The following is a 13,319-nucleotide window of genomic DNA, read 5'->3' as shown; positions in this document are numbered from 1 at the left end:
ATAAATATATACAATATGCTTTGCATATATTTACATAATATGATTTATACACTCATTTTCTAGGAATATTTATGATCACAAAGATACATAGTAGACACATTACAAAGGTTGTATGAGAGACAGGGCTATGGAGTGTGGCTAAAAGAAAGTCATTTGTACTTTAACTAAAGACTGGTTCATCCACAGCTGATTTACTTGGCTCTATCAGACCCATCACTGATCCTGAAACAAGGTTTGAGTTCCCATTTCGCCTGGTTCATTCTGCATTTCCAATGACTTCACTGTTTCCTTCTATTATCTTTTTTTTTAAATTTAACATTTATTTATTATTGAGAGACAGAGTGTGCACAGGGCAGATGCAGAGAGAGGGGAGACACAGAATCCGAAACAGGCTCTAGGCTCTGAACTGTCAGCAGAGAGGCGGATGCAGGGCTTGAACTCATGGACCACGAGATCATGACCTGAGCCAAAGTCGGACGCTTCACCCACTGAGCCACACAGGCGTCCTCCTTCCATTGTCTTTACTGGGAAAACCTCTATTGTTGTGTCTATGAGAATCCTTCCTCCTCTTTGCTGTGATCTCTCCTTCTGTATTGTATGTGGAACACGCAGCCATCATTACCTTAAACCTGAGAATGTTTCTATTTGTGCCCTCATCTAGAACTTGAGAGAAATGAGAGCAAAGATGGGAGCTTATTCATCTTTATTTCCCTGATGTCTAGGGCAGTGTTTGCATTGTGCTTGGTGGAAATGAAATGCTAAAAAAAGAGAGAGAAAGGAGTTGCAAATACTGAAAAGAGCGCTTAATCTCCAAGTTAAATTTTGTTTTCTTAAGCCACCTGTTTGTTATTTAAGTGTGACCAGGGGCGCCTGGGTGGCTTCGTCGGTTAAGCGTCCGACTTTCGCTTGGGTCATGATCTCGCGGTTCGTGGGTTCAAGCCCCGCGTCGGGCTCTGTGCTGACTGCCAGCTCAGAGCCTGGAGCCTGTTTCAGTCTGTGACTCCCTCTCTCTCTGACCCTCCCCTGCTCACGCTGTCTCTCTCTCTCTCTCCTAGAAATAAATAAATAAAAAATGTTAAAAAAAAATAAAAAAAAAATGTTTAAGTGTGACCAGAGAATGGGTCCAGAGGAAAGCAGGCTGTAGTTATAAGCATGAGAGAAGAAGATTATGTACAAATTTATCCTTGACGCTCCATCCAACTAGTTTTGTTTAAAAGTTTTACTTAGCGGTGCCTGCGTAGCTCAGTGAATCATCTGACTCTTCATCTTGGTTTAGGTCACATTCTTGGCTGATGTCATGATCTCATATTTGGTGAGTTCAAGCCCTGCGTAGAGCTCCTCGCTGACAGTGTGGAGCCTGCTGGGAATTCTCTCTCTCTGCCCCAACCCAACTTGTGCTCTCTCTCTCTCTCAAAATAAATAAATAAACTAAAAAAAAAATTTTTTTTAAAGTTTTACTTAAGAAGGGGCCATTACACCTTACACAAATTTAACTCAAATTCTAAATCTAAGTGGAAAACATACAACTATAAAACTTCCAGAATAAAACTTAGGGGAAGGTCTTCATGATGTAAAGTTCGGCAAAGAGCTCTTAAATGTGACATCAAAAATATGATCCTTGAAGAAAATAAACTACAGATCTTACTTAGATTTCACCAAGTGTTACCAGCATTTGTGTGTATGTGTGTGTATCTGTGTGTGTGTTTCCATGTAGGACTTAGGACTGTGCAATAAGTCACCAAAATCAGAGGACAGAAATATTCAGTACCATAAAGAAACAATAGCTGATTTGTTTTATATCACGATAAATTTGTCATTTGGGGAATATTATATAAACGAATCATATAACATGGGACATGTTGATATTAGCTTTATTCAATTAGCTCAGTGTAATGCATTGGAAAGCCATCTAAGTTGTTCATGTATAAGTAATGTATTTCTTTTTATGTCTGACTAGTATTATATTGTATGGATGTACCACAGTTTATCCTTTTTGTATGTGACTTGAGTTGTATCTTTTTTTTTAAATTTAAATACAGTTGCTAGGGACAGATATGTATGGTTATTTTTGTGGATATATGTTTTCCAAAACCAGGCCTAGATCAAAAGGACATTTAAATAATATTTTGACTCAATATCTTCCTCTTAAGGATTGGGTGTCTATAATGAAGATAATTAACACACTGCATAAAGAAATATTTTTGTAATAATTTTATAAGTTTGAAAGAGAGATTGAAAACTGATTTCTGTGGGAGATTTGGCAAATTTAATTTCTCTATTCATATCTTCTTGATTATGCAGTATAATCGTTCGCTATGGAAATAATTTTTGCAATATTCATAATTTTGGTGAAGCCTACATGAAAAACTTGTATAGTAGTTTTACTGCTTACTCTGCAGTGTATTTTTAAATGTCCTTGGAACACCTGAGTGGCACAGTCGGTTAAGTGTCTGACTTTTGATTTCAGCTTAGATCATGATCTCAGGGCCATGAGACTGAGACCCGTGTCAGGCTCTGTTCTGGGCATGGAGCTTGTTTGCAATTCTCTCTCTCCTTCTCCCTCTGCCCCTCCCCTACTTGCTCATGTGCTTTCTCCATAAAATAAAATGATATATAAAATAAAATAAAATAAAATATCCTTTAGTTTCCTGATGCCTCCTTTATTAGAAATTAAAGGAATAAAAAAAAATACAGGAATCAAATTAAAATGTCCCCTTTTTTTATGTTCTACTAACCATAAACCTTTCCACACTTTGTTTCCTCAAATTCTTCTCAACATCTCATTCATTACCTGAATGTTTCCTTTATTTCACAGCCATATGAAAGCCTTGGAGCATATTCATCTTTTCAATACCTGTGGGTTCACTGTGGGATAAATTGTGCCCACGAAGCTGCTGTGTGTTTTAAACGCAATACATGGTGGCTTCCCATGTCTTCTAATTTGCTCACGGGCAATCCTGCTGCCTTCGTAAATCATAGCCAGGAGATGGTGTTGACGCCAATTAACATGTAGCATCATCAAACTAGTCGGGCTAGTTCAGAAGTACCTGGCCCTGAAGCCCCATGGCAACAATTCATGAGAGGTCAGGAATGGATCCACATACATCAGAATTAGTTCACAGAAATTTTACAATATATATGGGATGGAGACAGAGGTTTTCTGTTTTTATTTTTCATGAAAAATATCTATAAACAAAGAACCTCCCCAGTGAAATCTTTTAAGGAAAACAGCATAAGTACATGATACATCTCTTCAAGCATTATATTTTTTAGTGTTTATTTATTTTTGAGGTGGGGAGGGGCAGAGAGAGAGAGGGAGACAGAGTCCGAAGCAGGCTCCAGGCTCTGAGCTGTCAGCACAGCGTCCAACCCGGGGCTCAAACTCACAGACTGCAAGATTATGACCTGAGCTGAAGTTGGTCGCTCAACTGACTGAGCCACCCAGGTGCCTCAAGCATTATTTTTGTAAAAGTACATGATTTTGATATCTCTAGTTACCAGTGCTTTCATTCGGTTAAAAAGTCCACTTTCTGTTATTCTGGATTTCTCTCTCTCTTTTTTCATTTCTCCTCTCCCTTCCCCCTCCTCGTCCATCTTTTTGCCCTCCCTACCCCCTCCCTTCTTCTTTTCCTTATCAAAACTGAAATCTACTGTGGAATCATGTTGTAGCATTTGGAATAACGTGTACCCAGCTATGCCTAAGGAATCAGGATTTGTAGTGTCTATGCTCAAATGTGACTCCTTCAAATATACGGATTATACCTGGAATAAATGAATCAAAGGTAATACATGACATGTTTGAGAAAGGTCATATCAGCCCAGAATTTAATGCCGACGGAATATTTTATCCATTATTATACCTGCTTCTTTATGTTGCTTGGCTGTTTGTCAATCCTTCATGTAAATGCAAGAAACTTTGAAACTGACAATGGCAATATTTATACAAAGGAAAGCTAGTTTTAGAAGCCAAAGTTTCATTTGCTATCATAACAGACTTTTATAGATCTTCATGAATCTTTACTGTAGTATCTCAGCAATGACTTTGAACATAACATTTGTGCGTTTGACAGTCATTGTGTTTCAGATTGCGCTGTAGCATGGTAATCAATTTGAAATGTAAAATTTAAGCTGAAGTCTTATTTAATACTTATGGAAAGAAGGGAGAGAAGGTCAAGACGGCTGTGAATGTCATATTTCTTTGAGTAGCTCCTGGGGACAAACACCTCACTGGATAATCAGCATATCATTTTTAACACATTAATTGAAAAAATATTTCAATGAACAGGAAACATGAACACTGATATTGTAGAGATGCATTACTTAAGGAGAATGATATCATCTAATTCGTATTTTGAGGATCTCCCCAGGTCACTCATGGTCACTGGGCGGGCCCCTCTCTGCCCCAGGCTAATGGAGGCCCCTGTCACTAGCGTGTTTAAGACTTGTGAGGCCTGGCCAGTACCCCTTTGACTGCAGATCCTAATTTGTACTCTGCTCTGCTTTACTTCCTCTGCCTATGGCTTGTTCTCTGCCACTGAGACACTGGTAGTATAACAGCTTCATTTTACAAACCTACAAAGTATATTGAATACTATGGCTGGGAACAGTGTCCGAGCCACGGTTCTCAGAGAATCTTTCCCTCAGGCACCCCATCCTATTCTCTGAACATACTCCCTCTGAGAGGAATGAAAGTGTCCTGTCCTTCAATTCTTAGGCTGTCTCTTGTATCTTATTGCACAGGTCACCCAGAATAGATGACATATCAGGAGGCTCCTCATTCCAAACAGCCTAAATCTTAGCGGGAAGGAAGAAGCAACAACACAGCAGGGAAGCTGTTCTGGGGCTGCTCCTTATTTCCTCCAGTTCCAATACTATGGGGGCCAGAGACAGCGATTCCAGAAAATTCCTGAACAGTCTTCTAGGAATGTGATAGGATGAGAAGTAATGGCTAAAATATTCTGAACAGTGAAATCCCAGATTTCAAATAATAAATAATAAAAAATTTAAATAAATATTATAATTATGATAATAAGATAATGAAAATAATAAAAAATAAAATAATGAAAAATAATATAATGAAAACAATATAATAAAAGAAAATATGAAATAAAATGGTATTTTTGGACGAAAAGATTTAGTCACTTAACTTTAAGGATACGACCCACTGATTTTTAGTGACATTTTGGCATTACGCAGTCTTCATAACAAAGCAGTTTTTGAAATTTCCAGGCATTCCTCATGCTTCCTTCCTGCCTCAGACAACTACTAATCTCATGTCTACTACTATATGTTTGCTTCCCTTGGAAATGTCAAGGAAAATGTCCTCTAATCATATCATGAAATATGTAGTCTTTTCTGTCTCAGTTTTCTCACCTAGAATACTGTTTTCTTTGATTCATCTAGGCATTTGTTTTCATGACGTTGCTGAATAATATTCCATTGTATTATTATGCCACATTTTGTTCATCCATTCAAAAGCTGGTGACGTTTGCACTGAAATTATTGGACAATTGATACGATGCTGCTATGAAGTACTTGATACGAGTCCAGAGTGGATATATGTCTTCATTTTCTTTCTATACTTAGGAGTAGGATGGTTGGATTTTATGTTTACAAAGTTGCTCTATCATTACCATTCCTACCAGCAATGTTAGGAGGGTAGTCATTTTTCCACAACTTCACCAACCCTTGTGTGGGTTTGTCTTTATTATATACTCATTCTAAGATGTGTGAAATGGTTCCTCATTGTGGTTTTAACTACCATTTCTGTAGTGAATAATGATCTTGGGCACATTTTAATCTGTTTATTAGCCATTTTTGTTATTGTTATTGACCATTTGAATATCTTATTTGTGAAAAGTCTATTCAAAACTTTTACTTTTTTAAGATTGGAGTTTCTTCTTATTTATTTTCAAAGGATTTTAATGTATTTTAATTATAGTCTTATTATAGATATTTGATCTGCCTTTTGTAGGTTGCCTTTCTGCTTTCTTTTGTTGTAACTTATTTTTTAAAGGTTATTTATGTATATTGAGAAAGACAGAGAAAGAGCATGCACACAAGTTGAGGAGAGGCAGAGAGAGCAGGAGAAAGAGAAAGAGTCCCAAGCAGGTTCTGCACTGTCAGTGTGGAGCCTGATGTGGGACTTGAACTCACCAACCCGAGATCATGACCTGAGCTGAAGTCCCAGGTTTAACCAACCCAGGTGTCCCTTTTTTGTTTTTCTAATAGTGCCTTTTGAAGTGCAAATCTCTTTAAATTTGGGATGTCTAATTTACCTATTATTTTCTTCTGTGAATTTGGCTTTAGGTTTAATTTTTAAGAACTCTTCACTTAGATTTGCTTAGGATCACAAAGATTTTCTTTAACGGTTTCTTCTAAAGTTTTTGTAGTTTTTATTCTAGTCTTTGGGCCTCTGATCCACTTTGAGTTAATTTGTGTGTATGGTAACATAGACAGGTCTAAATTAATGCTTTGAAAAATTTCTTTCGTGATATCTACTTTGACCCATCAGATATTGATAAATATGTTGTTTAATTTTCAAATAGTTGGGGATTCTCTACATTCATTTTGGTTCTTTATTTTTAATTTAATTCTGTTATAATTAGCATACATACTTTGTGTGACTTCAATCTTCTTAAATTTATTTAGAGTGGTACAAAATCTGTATGTAGAAACTATACGCAATGAGGAAAAATCAATGAAGATCTAAATTAATGGAGAGGTATACCATGTTTGTCGATTGGAACACTTAACAAATAACATGTCATTTTCCCCCAAAGTAATCTCTAGATTGATGCAATAACAATCCAAACCTCAGCACGATTGTTTATAGGAAGTCAAGTTACATCTAAAATTTATATGAAAGGCAAAGTGGGCTAGAACAGCTAAAATCATTTGGGAAATTAGAAATGAAATCAGAAAAAAATATACTACATTATTTTAAAACATATGTGAAAGAGATAGTAGGAAAGGCAACATGGAATTAACAAAAGCACACACCAATTAAACAGATAGTTTTTGTCCAGAAATAGACCACAGAAATGTGGCTAAATGATTTTTGACAAAGATGCCATGCAATTCAATGAAGAAAAGATAGAAAGTTCAACAAATGGTTCTGGGCATTCATAGGAAGAAAATGAACCATGAATCAAACACTATATTTTATACAAAACTTAACTGAAAGTAATTCACAGATTTAAGAATCAAACATATGATACAACCTTTGGAAGAAAACAGGGGAGAATTAAATGATTTGAAGTCAGGCAAAGGTTTTCTAGACATGAAGCAAAAAAAGACAAAGGGCTCACAAAGGACTTCTAGACAGAACATATGAAAATCTCTTAAAGCTCCAAAGTAATGGAGCACCTGGGTGGCTCAACCATTAAGTATCGGACTCTTGATTTCTTCTCAGGTCATGAGTTTGAGCCCCACATTGGGCATTGTGGCGACAGTGAGGGACTTGCTTGGTATCCTCTCCCTCCTCTGTCTCTTCCCTCCTCTGATTGCACCCTCTCTCTCTCCCTCTCAAAATAAATAAATAAATAACTAAAAAATAAAAAACTCCTCAAGTGTAAGAAAATAAGTAACTAGAAGTTGGATCAAAGACTGGAATGAACACTGGGACACCTGGGTGGCTCAGTCAGTTAAGCATCTGACTTCGGCTCAGGTCATGATCTTGTGGTTTGCGGGTTTGAGTCCGACATCAGGCTCTGTGCTGACAGCTCAGAACCTGGAGCCTGCTTCGAATTCTGTATCTCCCTTTCTTTCTGCCCCTCCCATGCTGTTTGTCAATAATAAATAAATGTTAAAAAAATTTTTTTAAAAAGATTGGAACAAACACTTCACCAAGAGGGTATATGAATGACTAGTAAGCAAATGAAAAAATGAAAACTTCCATATTATTACCCTTAGGAATACGCACAATATAACCATGATAGGATACCTCTGCAGTTATTACAATAGCCAAATAAAATACAGTGATGGGGCAACTGGATGCCTCAGTCGGTTAGGGATCTGACTTCAGCTCGGGTCATCATCTCGCGGTTGTGGGTTCGAGCCCCACATCAGGCTCTGTGCTGACAGCTCAGAGCCTGGAGCCTGCTTCAGATTCTGTGTCTCCCTCTCTTTCTGTTCCTCTCTTGCTCACATTGTTTCTCTCTCTCTCTCTCAAAAATAAATAAATATTTAAAAACTTTAAAAAATTTTTGGTGATAATACCAGTGCTGACAAACAATTGATATTCTCATACATTGTTGATAAAACTGTAGATGCTACAGCTAGTCTGGAAAATCATTGGGAATTTTGTATAAGTTTAAATTGATACCATATGACTCAGCATATTTATTTACTCTAGAATAATGAAAACATAGATTCACATACAACCTGTACATGAATGTTTATATCAGCTCTTTGCTTAATTCCATACAAATGGAGACAATCCAAATTTCTGTCCCAAGGGTAAATGGTTAAACAAATTGTGGTATACCCATGCGACAGTACTACCTGGCAATAAAAAGAAATAAAAGCCATTGATCTACAACAATGCTCATCAATGTGAAAGTCATTATGCTGAATGAAAGAAGCTTCTTTGAAAGAGTATATATTCTAATATTTCATTGGATAACACTCTTGAAGACAAAATTATACATAATTGGCTCTTAGGGTTTTGGGGAGTGGACAATGACTCTAAAGAGATAGGACAAAGAATATGTTAGTATGAAAAAACTGTTACGTATCCTGTTTGTGATGGTTACAGGAATCATACATGTGACACTAGTCGTAGGACTATTGATGGTCTTTATTTTTTTAAATAAATAAATTAGTAAGTCTCCTTCATGTGGTCAGAGAAGGAACGATTATTCTGCCTGGGCTGGTTTAAGCCTGCTAATTCCATGTGTTTATGCCAAAAAGGTCACAGCCATGATCTCTTTAAGCATTGCCTCATTGCCATTGTCCCTTCTCCATGTAAATTCCAACACTATATAACCTACTTTATTCCTTTTACCAATGCTAACATTAGAGAAAGTCCTAACTGTTCCTAACTAGTTCATCTTTATACAGATGATGTATTTTTAATTTTTTTTATTTGGGGGGGTGGGTCAGAGAGAAAGACAGAGCAAGAGAACCCCAAACAGGCTCTGTGCTATTAGCACAGAACCCAACACAGGGCTCGAACTCATGAAATGTGAGATCATGACTTAAGCCAAATCAAGAATCAGAGACTTAACCAACTGAGCCACCCAGATGTTGCACAATGTATTTTTTTTTTTTGAGATATCACAAAGAGACTCCTATGTTGAGAGTCACTAAAAACATCCCCAGATGTCATGAATCACTAGGATGACCCACAAAACCCAGCATATAGTCGAACTCACAACTGTGGTTTATTAACAACAAAGGGATGCAGAACAAAATCCAGGGTAGAAGTCCAAAGGAACCTCAGCACAAATGTCCAAGAGACCTCTGCCAGTGGAATCATGCAGGACGTGATTGCTTTCTTCAGCAATGAATTGTGGCAACACCTGTGAAATGTTGTTGACCAGAGATGGTCACTGGGAAATCAGTGCTCATAGTTTTGTTGGGAGCTAATCACATAGGGACCCTCCATTTAGCATGTACTAAAAGTTCAAGGCTCCCAGACAGTGAGTAGTCACCATCGACCACACTGTTGACCAAACACTTTAGGCATGGTGAATACCCTTACCAGTTCTGAAAATGATAGGAACCCCCCCCCCACCAAAACTCAAGTTCCCAAACACTAGTCAAGGACAACCTTGCAAGAAGGTCTTTAAGGAGAGTGGTCTCGCATTGCTGTCAGTTCTTTTACGTAGAATGCCCACTTCCAGAAGGTCCGACCTTGTGTTTTCTGTCTCTTGATTTCTGCAAGACCATGAAAACCAAACTGGAATGCCATCTTGGTTTGAAAAATTAAAAAAAGAAAAACTTTCAGGGAAACCTTGCTTCCTACCTCCATTGTTTTGTCTTAATCCTTGCTTTGACTTCACATGTGGGAAGAGTGTGTATTTTCTGGCCAGATAAACATTTTATGACACTTCTTGTTTTATTCAGCATTTCAATTTATTGTCTTTTAATCTGAAAGGCAAGACAGCATGACCTATCTGCAGGGGTTAAGAGTATTAAAATTTGTATTGTGTATGATTGGTTTAAAGGCATGGTCTTGGGGCGCCTGGGTGGCTCAGTTGTTTAGACGCCCGACTTCAGCTCAGGTCATGATCTCATGGATTATGGGTTCGAGCCCCACATTGGGTTCTGTGCTAACAGCTCAGAGCCTGGAGCTTGCTTCAGATTCTGTGTCTCTCCCTCTCTCTGCCTCTCCCTCACTCATGCTCTATCTCTCTCTGCCTTAAAATTAAATAAAACAAAAAATTTTTTTAAAAATAAAGGCATGGGCTTATCGTCACAATCTTATTTCTATGTTGGAAATTTTATTAGGAAATATACTAAGGATCAACATTAGGCAAGGGGAGAAGTGGAAGAGAAATGGAGTCAACACAAATGATGCAGATGATCTTACACGGAGTTTGGGATGGAAATGGCCCTTCTGACTTGTCCTCTTTCTGATAAGGGGCTTAGCCTTCACATCCCCTCATCATACAGCATGGAAAATGACTTTAGATAATAGGTAGAGTCAAATTCTTGAGGTGAAGATAAATCTGAGAGAGGAACCAAGCTGAATAATTTCAGCTGCTTCCACTCCTAATACCGGAGGACTCACCATGCCCATGACCCAGGAGAGCAGGAAATAGGATCTGAACAGAATACACATGCACTACAGCCTTATAGGAAACCAATAAATTAAAATAAGAGGCTTATTTTGAAATTATCTTTCACATAATACTGCTGACATTAATATATTGAAGTTGTAGTTGAACTTCTAGAGGTAAATTTGTTTTTTATTTTGCTTTCAAAATTTTAATTTGCTATTATGACTAGCCATGGTTTAAGCATCACCACTGTCAATGGCATTTTTCCTTAGCTAGTAATTAAGTATATTAATTATAGTATGTCTATGGATTAATCAATTTTACTATTTACTTTAAATTTTGATAGTAAAAATTATTTTAAAAAACTTCACTGCGTTCTTAACACTTCATTATGGCTATCTGGAAACTAATTTTATTTAGGAAATAAATAGAATGTGAGTTCGCATCGTATTGAATGTCTGTAATGGTTCACCATATAGCGATTCAATTCTTCTCATCCTTCCATTAAGACTTCCTTTGATTGTCATGTTGCAACATCGATGAAGCTTAGTCTTCCTTTTGGTGTAGAAGCAATCATAAACATACTACAAAGTTGGCACGCTGAAATTACATAGCACAACTGAGTTTCAGATGGCCATCAAATAATCAAGAATTTAAGCAAGTATGTGCATTGCCTTCTCAAAACACAAATATAATACCACCCATTCGAGTTCTGGTTTGCTGAGCAATAACACCCATGCCTTGAGAAACAGGACAGGAGTCTGTTTTCCCTGACTTGCATTTTTGCTCATGGCTTACAGAGCACCCAGAGATTTCCAATTTCATGAATTGCCTTCCAGCTAATTTTGAATGTGGTCAGCTTCTCACAGAGCACAGAAGTGGAGGCAAAGGCCTTCAGAGAAAACAGCTGATTTAACTTTCCTGCTGTTGTATAAAAGTTTGCTGACATTCCTTTACCGAAGTCAGTTAATTCTGTCTCAGGGTTTTGGAGACCTTCATAGATAAGCACTAGTAGTTATATTTTGAGGACTGGGAGGTAAAAGAAAGTTCTGGGTCATGAAATACCAGTTACTCATCTGGCCTGACTGCAGGAAATTGGAGGTGTAGGAAACAGGAATGGAGGGCTGTAGGGTGGGCATGATGAGAGAGGACATAAGTGAAGAAGACCCACAGACACATTTTATGCACTTTTTGAATTTATATCATAATAGCCCTGGGGAGAGCTATTCTTAAATATAGAGTCAAAGGGATACAAAATTGGAAAAGAGATCACCTTTTGTGTAAGTTGAGGGAGGAAATACTTTCTAGAACAAATAAAACTTTGTCTCCAGAGGAACTTTCTCTATCTCTCTTCTCACTTGACTTTTAGTTTACTTCCTCCAGTTCAGCTGATCCTAACTTTCATGTGGCCAGGCAGTGAATGCACCATTATCTGACAAACACAATAAAGATCCCTTATTAAATGAAGCAAGGACAATACGAAACATGCCGCTATGTGACAAGTAGAGACTAGTATTAATTGTATGTTTCTGAGCATTTATTTATATTCCTGTTTTAAAAGTCTTCTAATTTCTTTGAGTAAGGATAAATACCTGCTGTCTAATTTGAACTTAGTCTGTGACATGAAAGTGTTTATAAGACTGTGTATTTTCAAGTTGTTACAGTTAATCACAATTTTAAGGGTTTTGAGGGTTCATTTAATTCAACTTTAAAGTTTTAAGGTGTAAAAATAACCAAACTATGTTTAAGAAGCCTGAGAAAATGAAGTTGAAGTGTTAATAAAAGATTGGATATCAGGGTGAATATATTAAGAGACAAAAAATGGAACTCTGAGATGACAAAAAAAGGACAAAGACATTGAAGATAGAGAAAATTGAAAGGAAGAAGGATAGAAGGTATCTGGGTGGTTCATTGGTTGAGCACCTGACTGAGAGTTCAGAGCCTGCTTATGATTCTTCTCTTACTCTGTCCGTCCCCTACTCCCACTCTCTTTCTAAAAATAGTTAATTAATTAAATTAAATTTTTTAAAAAAAACTTTAAAAAACAGAAAGAAGGTAATAATCAAATATAAATACACAAATAATCGGTATGAGCTACTCAGGACCAGGGAATATATATTACTTCTTGATCACTACCATACATAGATATTGTTCTTTCACTGTATGTGATTCTCATTTCATATCTCATGTTGCTTTCAAAGACAATTTTTGATGGTGTTATTCTCATTAAAGAGTATCAATACATTTCCAAATATGCTTTTACCATCAAAAACTGGTATGTTGACATTTGAATCTATTACTGAATTAGCAAAATATATTACCATCTCCTTAACTAATGGCCATTAACTTTTACAAGAATGGCCAATCTATGCCACGACAGCTAGAGAAGGGATAAATGCTTGAGGCACTCCTGAAATAAAATGGTAATAATATTTAGAGCTGAACACTGATAGTACTAAACACTCAAGAGTCTTTGTTAGTAAATCATCTCTATAATCTTGTGAGTTAGGTAAGTGTTTCCACCTTATAGGTAAAAATGCTTAAGATTCACACGTTAAATCATTTTGTATAGTCTCAGTTGTACTGGGAGAA

Source organism: Crocuta crocuta, unplaced genomic scaffold, assembly GCF_008692635.1.
Source record: "Crocuta crocuta isolate KB4526 unplaced genomic scaffold, BGI_CrCroc_1.0 scaffold108, whole genome shotgun sequence".
NCBI classification, from domain to species: domain Eukaryota; kingdom Metazoa; phylum Chordata; class Mammalia; order Carnivora; family Hyaenidae; genus Crocuta; species Crocuta crocuta.
Note: the sequence above shows the minus strand (reverse complement) of the source record.